Below are 10,934 nucleotides of genomic sequence, written 5' to 3'. Positions count from 1 at the left end.
GGGTACAATAATGAGTTGAGAAACAAGAAAACAACATTATGTAATGTAGCATAATTGTAGTCCTAATTGTTGATGTTTACATCATGAACTCTTAAGAAAGTCTTTCGACACATCAGGGAGGAAAGTTTGAAAGAAAATACACTTTGTAGTTTGGTTGTCAGAACTGTAACCCAGATCTCTGATGGAGCATTATTTAAAAAAGTATTTAAAAATCCGGCATCAGAACAACCAGGGCAAGAAATGCAAGACCACTGCAACTCATCAACTACACTAGTGAGGGGACTCGTAAAGTGATTGGTTTAGCCAGCAGTACATTTCATCTCAAAATACTAAGAATATGGATTCCAACCAAAATACATTTCACAAAATGGCATGCAAGGAATATCGCCTTTTATTGCATTGTGTGTGTTTGGGTGACTGATGTCACATCAGGGCCGTAAGTAAGGAGGTTTAAGAGAAATGGGAAGCTTTCATAAGCAATATGGTGCATGAGTAAATCGATTCTCTTTCAGTCTGTCAAATTTCCCCTCTAAGAAATGCGTCTAAATTCCATCCATACATTGTCTATACCCACTTATCGTCGTATGCTGTGGAGCTGGTGCCTAGCTCCAGTTTCTGTTGGCCGATAGGCGGGACACGCCTAGGACAGGCCGTCCGTTCTTTACAGAGCTATAACTAATGAAGAACATGGTCAGACAGAGTGAGAGCTGCAAAGACTTTCAGCTTACATGTTGGTACCAGAGGACAATTCTGATGAGCCTCAGGCCCTGTTGCATGCTGCTGTGGATAATGAAGCTAAAGCAGAGGATGATGGTGATGATTAAATCTGTCTAGATTATTGCTTGGAATTTAACATCTCAATTATATCTAAGCATTCTTGCGCCTCGGGAAAGCTACGTTCTGCAGTCCACGCACCAGTGGAATACATTAAAATCTAATGAAGAATACCAAATGAAAGACATTGCCTAAAAAACTTTTCTTGTTCGACTCCAGTGATTAATTTTTTTTTTTTTTTTTTTTTGCTTTTTCCATCTGGTGTGAGCTGGATTTGTGGCAGTTGCACTGATTGTACTACAATGATTGTCCTCATAACTCTGTCTCCCTGGCATTCGTTTTTTTTTTTTTTTTTTTTTTTTGGTTGTTTCTTTTGGAATAGTAACAACATTAAACTTGGCATCCAAATGAAGGCTTGCATCTCGCTGCCAAAGTAAAGGTGCTTCACAGCTTTTAAAGTATCTGGATTGACTGGCCTACTCTACTTTACCGTCTTTGAGGCAGCTTTATAATTATGTTTCAGTTCAGATTTCTAAGTCTCCAACTTGATTTTGCTTGTAATTGGCAGCAAAGTCAAAAATAACCCTACATCACCGTAAGAAATATAATCCATAATAAGTAAAGTTGTGCAGATACCAGTATGTATGTAATAATGTAGCTCCTTAGATGCTGCACCACATGGTAATATCTGCTGAGATTGAAAGCTGAATGGTTTGTTCCTTTAATAGTTTCCCAGACTCTTAAATGGTGTGGCTCTGCTGCTCATTTCTTTGCTATGGGGTCTGCAAAGTAAATAAACTTTGTTCACTTCTCAGACATCTGCCCTGATAAGATTACCTACAAATAGTTGTAAGTGTTTTTCTTTCTAAGGAACCAGAACACAGAGGTACCAGTGGCCGCCATCGACCCATTTGTCTTAATTGGTTGAGAATGAATGTACTTCAGGCTAGTGGTCACTTTAGTGGCTTATAGAGCGTGAAGAGACTATTAGTAATTCTGCACTCATGCTCGCTTCTCAACCTGCCTTTTCTTCCTCACCAGTGCTATTAATCCAACGGACTCCACTCATTCATCTTTCCACAGGTGCTCTATCTGCGGAGCTTAGCATTTAATTGTTCCCTGGTGTGCGTGACAGAGAAGAGCGAGAGGATTAGTGCTAATCAATGATTTGCATTCTTTATTGGATTACTTTCTGCCAAGATTACATAATTAAGCAGCGGCATGTTGCTCCGTCCCAAACTTTGGGACTTGCTAATTCATTTAACCCCCTTTTATTCACATCTGTTTTTCCATGCGTCTCCCAAGGTCATGCAGATACATTTTCACTTATTTTGTATAGAGTTCTGCTCAAAGATGTTTTATTCCACTCCCAAATTCTGTATACTTTGCTTCTAAAGGCCTCAGACTTTGATATAATTTTTCAAAATGCTCTCGATCAGTAGATCTTCATGCTTTCTGACGGCCGTTCAGAGTTTTTCTTCTTAAACTTATGTGCTTTGTCACTCATTTTTGGCCCACTCTTCACATCTCTTCCTGACTGGATATTATGTAGGACAAGTGGAGGGCAAAAGAAGTAGAAAGCCTAGTAGCTGTGACTGAAAAACTAAGTATGCCCCAGGGTTTAATAGCTTTTAGATTCACTCTTTGCACCAATCACTTTAAATATTAATCATATTTCTTTCTATCTTAAGCCTCTCCAATCACAGAGAAGGAGTTTTCCTCACTTTCACTCAGATTATGAGTGTTTATTTGCATTTAAAACTCAGCAGGCTCCTGACTATTTGAAACCTGTCATTCAGAGTTATTTTCCTAATTTTCAAAAAAAAAAAAAAAAATCATCTTTTAAAATGGGGGCTTCGTCTTAAGAACCTTAGGCTGTACAGACAATGTTCTTCACCATGACTGTGTGCCAAATGTCTTTCAGACTTTTTTTAAAATATATATATATATATATATACAGTATATATGAACTTTCCTGGGCTGTGCTTTATCAGTTACCTGATTGTGTCATTTTGATTGTCTGTGGCATCTGGAAGCAAGGAAGTGTCAGTGACAATGTGTGGGAGAGTGTCTTGTTGTCTGTGCATTGATCCAGATTAGAAGTGGCAGATCCTGTCTGCTTTTAGAAGCCTGTTATTAAAACCTGAAGTCCTAGACAGCTGCACTAGTTCTGTGTCCCTGCTTTCTTGAACACCACTGATAATGACGAGTCCTCATGTGGTCATGTGTCTTGATGTTTGTGTTGAGAAATGCTCATGTTTGTCACCTGAGAACGGAAAGGGGTCTCTTGAGTGTTTTGGAGCTGATCTGCTAATTGAATGCCCTTATCTGGCTGTGAGTTACACAGAAGCAACCAGCAGAACGAGTAACTTAACTCACTCTCTCTTAAAATACCCATGAAACAGCATGCTCCTCTACACTGCTTATTGCAAGTAGCCATCTTACAGTTTTGATTGTACTTGCTATCAGTATAATGCAAAATTCTGGAAGTTGTAGGTACAAGACGGTAAATAAAAATTTGTACATTTAGGCATTGTTTGGCTGTTCAAACAGATGTTGAGCATCAGTTTCAGTTATTTTGATTCTAACGTTTTTTGTTGTATTTGTTGTATATTTTACTTTCTTGTTACCAGTTACGTATAGTTTTTTTGCTGACCATTTATAGAATTATTACTTTTTACTTACTAATGGCTTATGACTGCTGTTCTGCTAACAGAAAAGGCATAAATCTTCTGAAGCTGAGACAAAAGTTTGAACATAAATTTGTGATGGTAAACGTGCATATTGTGGTGCTTTGTGAATACTTGAGCTTTCCCACATTTTGTCACATTACAACATGGCACTTAATTTATATCATATTTTGATTTGTGGCAAACCAACATAAAGTAACACATAGTTGTGAGCTGAAAGGAAATGATGCACAGTTTTATATATATTTTACAACTAAAAATCTGGAAAGTGTGGTGTGCAGTTTTATGCAGCCTGAGTAAATACTGTACTCTGTAGAACCATCTGCTTGCTGCTAATACAACTGCTAGTCTTTAAGGGTGTGCACCTAGTTTTGCACATTGAGCTGAAATTTCTGCCCCTACAGATTAGATGGAGTGAGTCTGTAAAAATAAGTTTCAAGTCTTGCCTCAGATTCTCAGTTGGATCTAGAGCTTTGACTACAGGGTGATCTGCAGTGTTAGCTTTCCATCCGACTTAACCATTTGCGTGTTTGCCTAAAGACAAGATGCTGGTCTGATCTGTCCAGAGTGCCTTCATTCATGCTGTGTCCCTCACATGGCTTGTAGTAAACTGCAGAGGGAGCATTAAATAGATTTCTTTCAAAAATGAAATTGTTTCGTCCCTTCACCATAAAGGTCAGATTTGTTCAGTGCACAGCTAATAGTTGTCCTGTCAACACATCCATCTTGAGCTCTTGGTCTCAGCAGCTTCTCTACAGTTACCATGTGGCTCTCGGCTCTGACCAGTGTTTCCTTGCCTGTTATACACGTTTAGATGGACGGTTATGTCTTGGCAGGGTTCGCAGGTTAAGCAGTTCTCTTTCTATTGTCAGATGATGAATTGACCCGGTGCTCTGTGACATGTTCAAACCTTGGCATATTGCTTTACAACCTAGCCCTGCTTTATGCTTCTCTGCAACTTTATCCCTGACCTTTCTGCTGCGTTCCTGTCTTGTCTAATGTTCTCTTGCAAACCTTCAATACCTTAACAGAACAGCTGTATCTCACATTACACTCATTGTTTAGTAAAGTGGAAAATTCTGAAGGTCATTGGTTGTACTGAGACATATTTAGGGGCATCAACGGGAAAGGGAACTAAATGCAAATAACATTTTGAAAACAGCATACCATCTTCTTCCATTTGACACTTGTGTGCCACTTTGTGTCTCCAAAACACGTGCTTTGCCTACGGTTGTAAAGTGACAAAAGATGTGGCAAAAGTTTACACTTTTTTAATTGAATTGAATAGCTTTTGGTCCTCCAGTCAATATTTTTGCAGTGTTGTAGTCGCAACATTTAGTTGTTTGAGATCAATAAGGTTTTTCCCTTTATTTTTGAATGGTGGAGAAAATGGAAAATGTATCATTTGTTTGATCTTTTTTATTTATGTTGCCTTCATGCTTTTTTTCCATTTGATTATTTACTCTTTATGTGTCAAAACATTTGTCAATATATTAAAGTTTTTCATTTTCTGTTTTCAACATTTTTATTTTTGAAGTGGTTGTGACTCGGTGTGGAGGATAAGTTGTCTGATGAACGTGAATTTATGCATTTCATCCCAGCTTCTTAAGTGTCCTTAGGCAAGACACTGAGCTCAGTGATCTATCAGTGTATCTGAATATGAATCGTAACGTAAAACAAAGCATTTCATTATACTAGAAATATGCCCAGAGTTCAGTTGTTTTATAAATGTGGTGTTTAGTTGTTTCACTTACATGAGTCATTATTTGCCTCTTAATTCCAAGAAGATCTGTGTTCAGTGCTGCTACCAAGCTAATGTTTCCAGACCTATTAATATTTACCTTCCCACTAATAATACCATATCCAATGACTGTGTTATCAGACTGCATTAAACATGCAGAATCACACACACATTGTGCATATTTGCAAAACATGCATATTATGCTGGAAGGAGATTTAAAAAGTCAGCAGATTTGCAGAAATGTATTTTGAGGATCATTTACATTCATTTATGAGAAAACAAGTGAGATGTCATTGGAAAAATACTTGAGCCACTGAATCAGGGTAAAAGGCTCTCTAGTGTAAAGATTAACCTTGCCTATTGATGCAGCATTTGACATTAAACATGGAGAACTTGGCCATTACCTACAAGTACCTAAACCTGTGACTTGAAACCAGAAACTGATTGGCTGAGTGCTCCAAATGTATTCCTGTTGTTCCAGACCTGTCAATGTCATCTTATTGTCCTGGACATAATGGCATAAACGGATCGAATTCCAGGAGAGGAGAAGAATGCTATAAACTAAATTTGAGCTAATCTCTGAAATGTCTGGAAAATAATCACTGATAAGAGGTCACCATAAAGGAAAGCAGCTAAGACTCTAAAATGATAGAAAAGCCCCCTATCAGCAGAGTTATAAAACCAAAATATCCTCTTATCAGTTTTCCAGTGTTTAATGGCACTCAGAGCAATGCCAATAAAGAACAAAAAAGCCAGAGAAAACTGTGTTGGTCTGGTAGTGTGTGTGTGCTGGCATATACTGTATATAGAGGACCACTTTCATAATATTTATCAACAAAGGGAGGCCATTTGTTTTTTTCAGTTCTACGGTACTCTATTAGTTACATTTCGATTAATCCAGTTTGGTTACAGTTAGGATTAGGAATAGACTAGAACAGATTAGGATCTGGGAAAATGTCTAGGTTAGGCATAAGTGCAGTTATTAAAATGATTAGAACTCCATACAAAGTCCTCAGTTTGTGTAGAAGTGGAGTGGTGTGTGTGTGTGTGTGTGGGGGGGGGGGGGTTAGTCTCTTTTTAAAGGGAAGTGATCTCATATTTTAGGACTTATGGGCTGCTGTAAAGGGCTAAATAAAGCCAAAAAAGCCATTTAATCTTCTTTCAAAGTTGATGAAGATAAACCCAGTTAGACTTGCAGCTGTAATTGGAGAATGGTTATTCTAAAACGTATTGAACCAGGGAGGATGAGCATGAAATGCATTTTATTCTTTTCAGGTCTTTACTTGCATAAAATGTTGGAAAACAGTGCATAAATTTCCTTCTGGTCAACAATGACATGCTAATTTTCACCTAAAATCCCAACAAAGCGCACTAATGTTTGTAGAATGTAATCAAATTCGAGGCAGCTGACGGGAAATGACAACTTTCACATTGCGTGGACGACTGAATTGTGTCAACCAGAAACAAATGGATATTTTGCGCAACAATCATTTTATTATCACTCAGATTGATCAAAAGCTCATTCAGTATTTTTTTTTATCACTGCAAGAAAGAAGGAAGTACATTACTTGTCTCTAAACAAACTTTGTGCAAATGCGGTCTGTGTTTGAATGGAGATATTGACAGCAAAGCTCAGGAGCAATATAACAGGGGTATAATTACAATGGCAGGAGAGTTTCCCTTGAGGTTGTGTGCAGATGTCTCTCCATCTCAATTCAATTCTCCCTTGGTGTTTATGCCTCAGATTCTTCTGAAATTCTATTTGTTAATTTCGTGGCTGAGTGTGTTGATTGAGCACGCACAGAATCATGGCCGTGTGCCTGTCCGAGCTGCAGTCCAGTTTGGACTTTACCCCAAGACTTCTGTAGCAGCTCATCCCCGACTGTTTCTAAATTTCTTTTATTATTCTTTTGGTTTTATTCAAAACAAGCTTCTTTAAGAAAATGATAGACCCAGCATTCTTCTGTGACTTGGCCTTTAAGCTTCCACAAAGCAGTAAAACCGACAGTTATTAGGTCGTCTCTTGCGCTGTAATTAAGTTGTAAAATCTCCAAACTGTTACAGATGGGAGTCAAAATCTCAAACAAAAGCTGTGAAATGCTTATCGTTTTAAGCTTTCTCCAGAGCTTTTTTCATGCTGCATTGAACTAATCCTCAGGGGTGTTCTCACTGTTTTTGAGTACAGAAGCAAGTAGGTCAGCATGGGGATTATCTCCCTTAGTTAGCTGCTGTGTTGCTGTAACTGAGAAACTTTGTATCTTGTAGAAGTCTAATATCTTAGCTCAACAAAAAAAAATGCTCAAAAATGTTGTAAAAGTCCAGACTTCAATTCAATTAATGTCTAGTTTGCGCGAGGGCTTGTAATGATCTTTCTCTCTGCAAGGCATTCTCTACAAGGTCAGAAATCCCTAACATATAACATACATCATAATGTTTATCCAATTAAAAGTATATATATATATATATATATATATATATATATATATATATATATATATATATATATATATATAGATAGATAGATAGATAGATAGATAGATAGATAGATAGATAGATAGATAGATAGATATAAAACATCTCTTTTGGTCATTCTACTTCCCATACATGTCTGTGTGGAGTATTGATGTTTCATCCAATCAGATTTCAGCCTGTATGTGCTGCCAGGGGCAGTCTAATCTGCCCAGGGCCTTCAGAATCCATACAGCACGCCTATGTTAACAAAATGATATAGCAGTAAAACTGTTTTTTATTTTATTTTATTTAATTTAAAATTTTAACCAATTACCTTTTCAATTTGTCTCAATGCTAGCTTGAAGGCCTATGATGACGCCAGAAGTTTTCCACACACTGATTAGCTGGTCAGAGCAACAGTGCCTTGGTTATTCTTTGTTTTGTTTCGATCAGCCTTTTTCTGTATAATTTAAGACAATCTTTTCTTATTATTTAAGTTAGATATGTTGATTCATTTCTTGTATTTAGTTGTTCTTGATTACTGTTACATTTATATTTCCTTTTTTCCCCTGTTGGGGTCATTCCTCCCTGCTCCATTGTGCCATATCTCTTTATCTCCCTCAGCTTGCCTTCTGCTCCCCCCCACCCCAGCTGCACCTTGTTTCCTAATTAGCATCAGTCCATTGTCCCAGCATTCAGCGTTGAACTACCTCGCCTTCCTTCACTCCTTGCTGGATCCTCTTGTAACATTACGCATTCTGGTTTGTGTTTGTCCCTGCTTTCACTACCTGTATTTCCTTGACTTTTTGTAAGCCTTTGTTTTAAGATTTTTTTTTTTTTTTTCATTAAAATCTCCTGCCTGTCTTTGTCTGCGTTTGGGTCCCATCAGCACAAAAACATCATGACAGAAAGATTGTTTTTAGCAACAATAGCCATCACTGGATTCTCATGGGAATCATTCTCACTGGTTAATTTCACAACACCTAATAGGCTGCAGGTTTAAGTGTGGTGTGGCGAACATAATGACAGTGTTTCTGTTTGATGCAAATTCATGGTGATAATCAGGCTGTCAGCTGCCTGACAGATGTTTGACAGAGTACCTGGATCTGTGGTGTTTGATCAGAGAGAATAGAAATTAGAGTGTGAAATGACCATCGCGCCTGCACATATGGGCTTACCTTGTCCTTCTGTTTCCCATCTCCCCCCTTTTAACTCCCCTATCCTTCCTCATTCTCTGTCTCTCCCTGCTGGTGGCTGATTAATATTGGTGACATTATTCTTCCTTTCTGCGAAGGGTATTATTAGGCTGCATATTTGAATTTTCTGCATGAATTTCCCTGTAAAGGTGCACATTTTAGCATGGTAGAAGTGTCACAATTCCTGCATGGATTAGAGTCACCTCTGGTTTTTCAATGAGAGACAACATTATAATCTCCTCTGTAAAGTTAAAGAAGTGCTCTTAAGACTGTCTGACTCCATTCAACTCCCACATGTCCTGCAACAAGAGTTTTATGGGTGCCCTGGAGGTCCTCACGCCTTTTTGGATTACCTGATTGCCTCTGGTTTCCATTTCCCATTACACAGGATTTACAAGGACTTAATCTGCAACAGCATTTTCCCATGATAGCAAGGCTTCATTGATATAAATGCCATGCAGTGGAAATGTTATTACACTTAAAAGTATTTGCTTCATGGTAAATTGTTGGACATTATCATGCTGGTATGAACAGTGGATTACCTTACTCCTTTTGTATAGGGTTGGCACCTTTCTGTAGTTGCAGGGATGAGGAGTGAGCACGTCTCTGCCGAATGTCTCTTCAATGTCATATGATTTGCTTGATCATCTCTGAAATCTGAAACATTATTTTTTAGAATTTAAAGCTTTAAATAGATGCACATTGCACAAAAACTTAGCCTCTACTGTCAGAGTTTAATCCATCAAACACTTGCAGCTTCCATAAACATTTACATGTAAAGTACCCAAGTCTAATTCCCGAGAGATACCATCCTACAACTGTTGATTCATCGAAAAGATGCAGGATTGTAAGTCTTGAGGACGAGACATAGGCGACCTTGATTTAGATGTTTTTCTTGCTCAAGATTTTGGTTGTTATATTGACAGTCTGAGTTCTCCTTAACCCAGTGAAAATGAAAAGTTTTTCATATTTCTTTAAAGTTTGTGCTTGTTTGTCAAAGTTGGCAAAGTTGACACGTTTGTTCAGGTCCTATTTGTTCTCATCGTGCAAAAGCCGTGCTCTTCATAAGTCTTTACAGCCCTTTGCAGCCCTGTTCAAATGTTGTCATGTTATGTTCACAAGCTTGTATGTACTTATTTTTTTTAGGATTACATCTGATAAAATAGCATGGAGGAATAATGGGTCTTTTTAATATTTTTTAATTTTGAACAATCAAAATTTAATAGAATCAGCTTTCACTGCGACTATAACTGTGTTGTACAGCTGTGTGTCTTTCAGGGAAATTTTCTGTCAGGTTTACACATCTGAAGAGACATTTCTACCCCTTATCCTTTGCTGAAGAGGCTCTTGCCGTATGCTTTCAGTCATGGTTTTGCCGGAAACAGAAAATTCACCCAGTCTCAAGTCTTTCACAGCCTCTAACAAGTTTTATTATTTGTCCTTTTTATCATGCCATCCACCCACCAATGTCATAATCTAACTGTCCATCTTTTAAAGTCTCACAACTCTTTTCTACGATGTAATATGTTGTCTAAATCAAAATCTGACATCGATCCGATCCCTCTGGCTTATTTTCTATGCAACATAGTGCAAGTAAATCTGAATTTTACATTGTTTTGTACATTACAAATTAGAAATAGGACACAAGTGTTTCTCCAACTATAAAGCCATAAAGCCATTCAAAGATAAAATTAGTAAATATGTGAAATACATTATACTGTTTAAATATCTCAACTTTGCATGTACTGTTGAAAACAACTTGACGAGCTCCTCTATTTCCCCATTTTCCTTCAACATAATAATTGTCCTGGGTGTGCTGTGTCCTTCGTTTGTTGAGGCCAAACATACCTGGCCATCATTGTTTGCCTGTGTTTATTCCTATGCAGAATAACCCCAGGCTCATTATTTCTGAATCATGAAGGTGCATTTTCATTTCAATTTTTCAGCAACAGCCAGTGTTGCTCACGTCTACTTTACAGGTGAATCTGGTTTACAGAGTGTAAGTTTGCTTTGACAGCTTAACCATTGGTTTCTCTGAGCCCAAAGTTAATTTCCCCAAGTGATCCAGTAAGTGTATTGCAC

This window comes from Poecilia mexicana, unplaced genomic scaffold (genome assembly GCF_051168715.1).
Source record: "Poecilia mexicana isolate PSO_F unplaced genomic scaffold, ASM5116871v1 scaffold_9, whole genome shotgun sequence".
Lineage (NCBI taxonomy): Eukaryota > Metazoa > Chordata > Actinopteri > Cyprinodontiformes > Poeciliidae > Poecilia > Poecilia mexicana.
The sequence above is the reverse complement of the archived record's forward strand: the minus strand, read 5'-3'. Positions refer to the sequence as shown.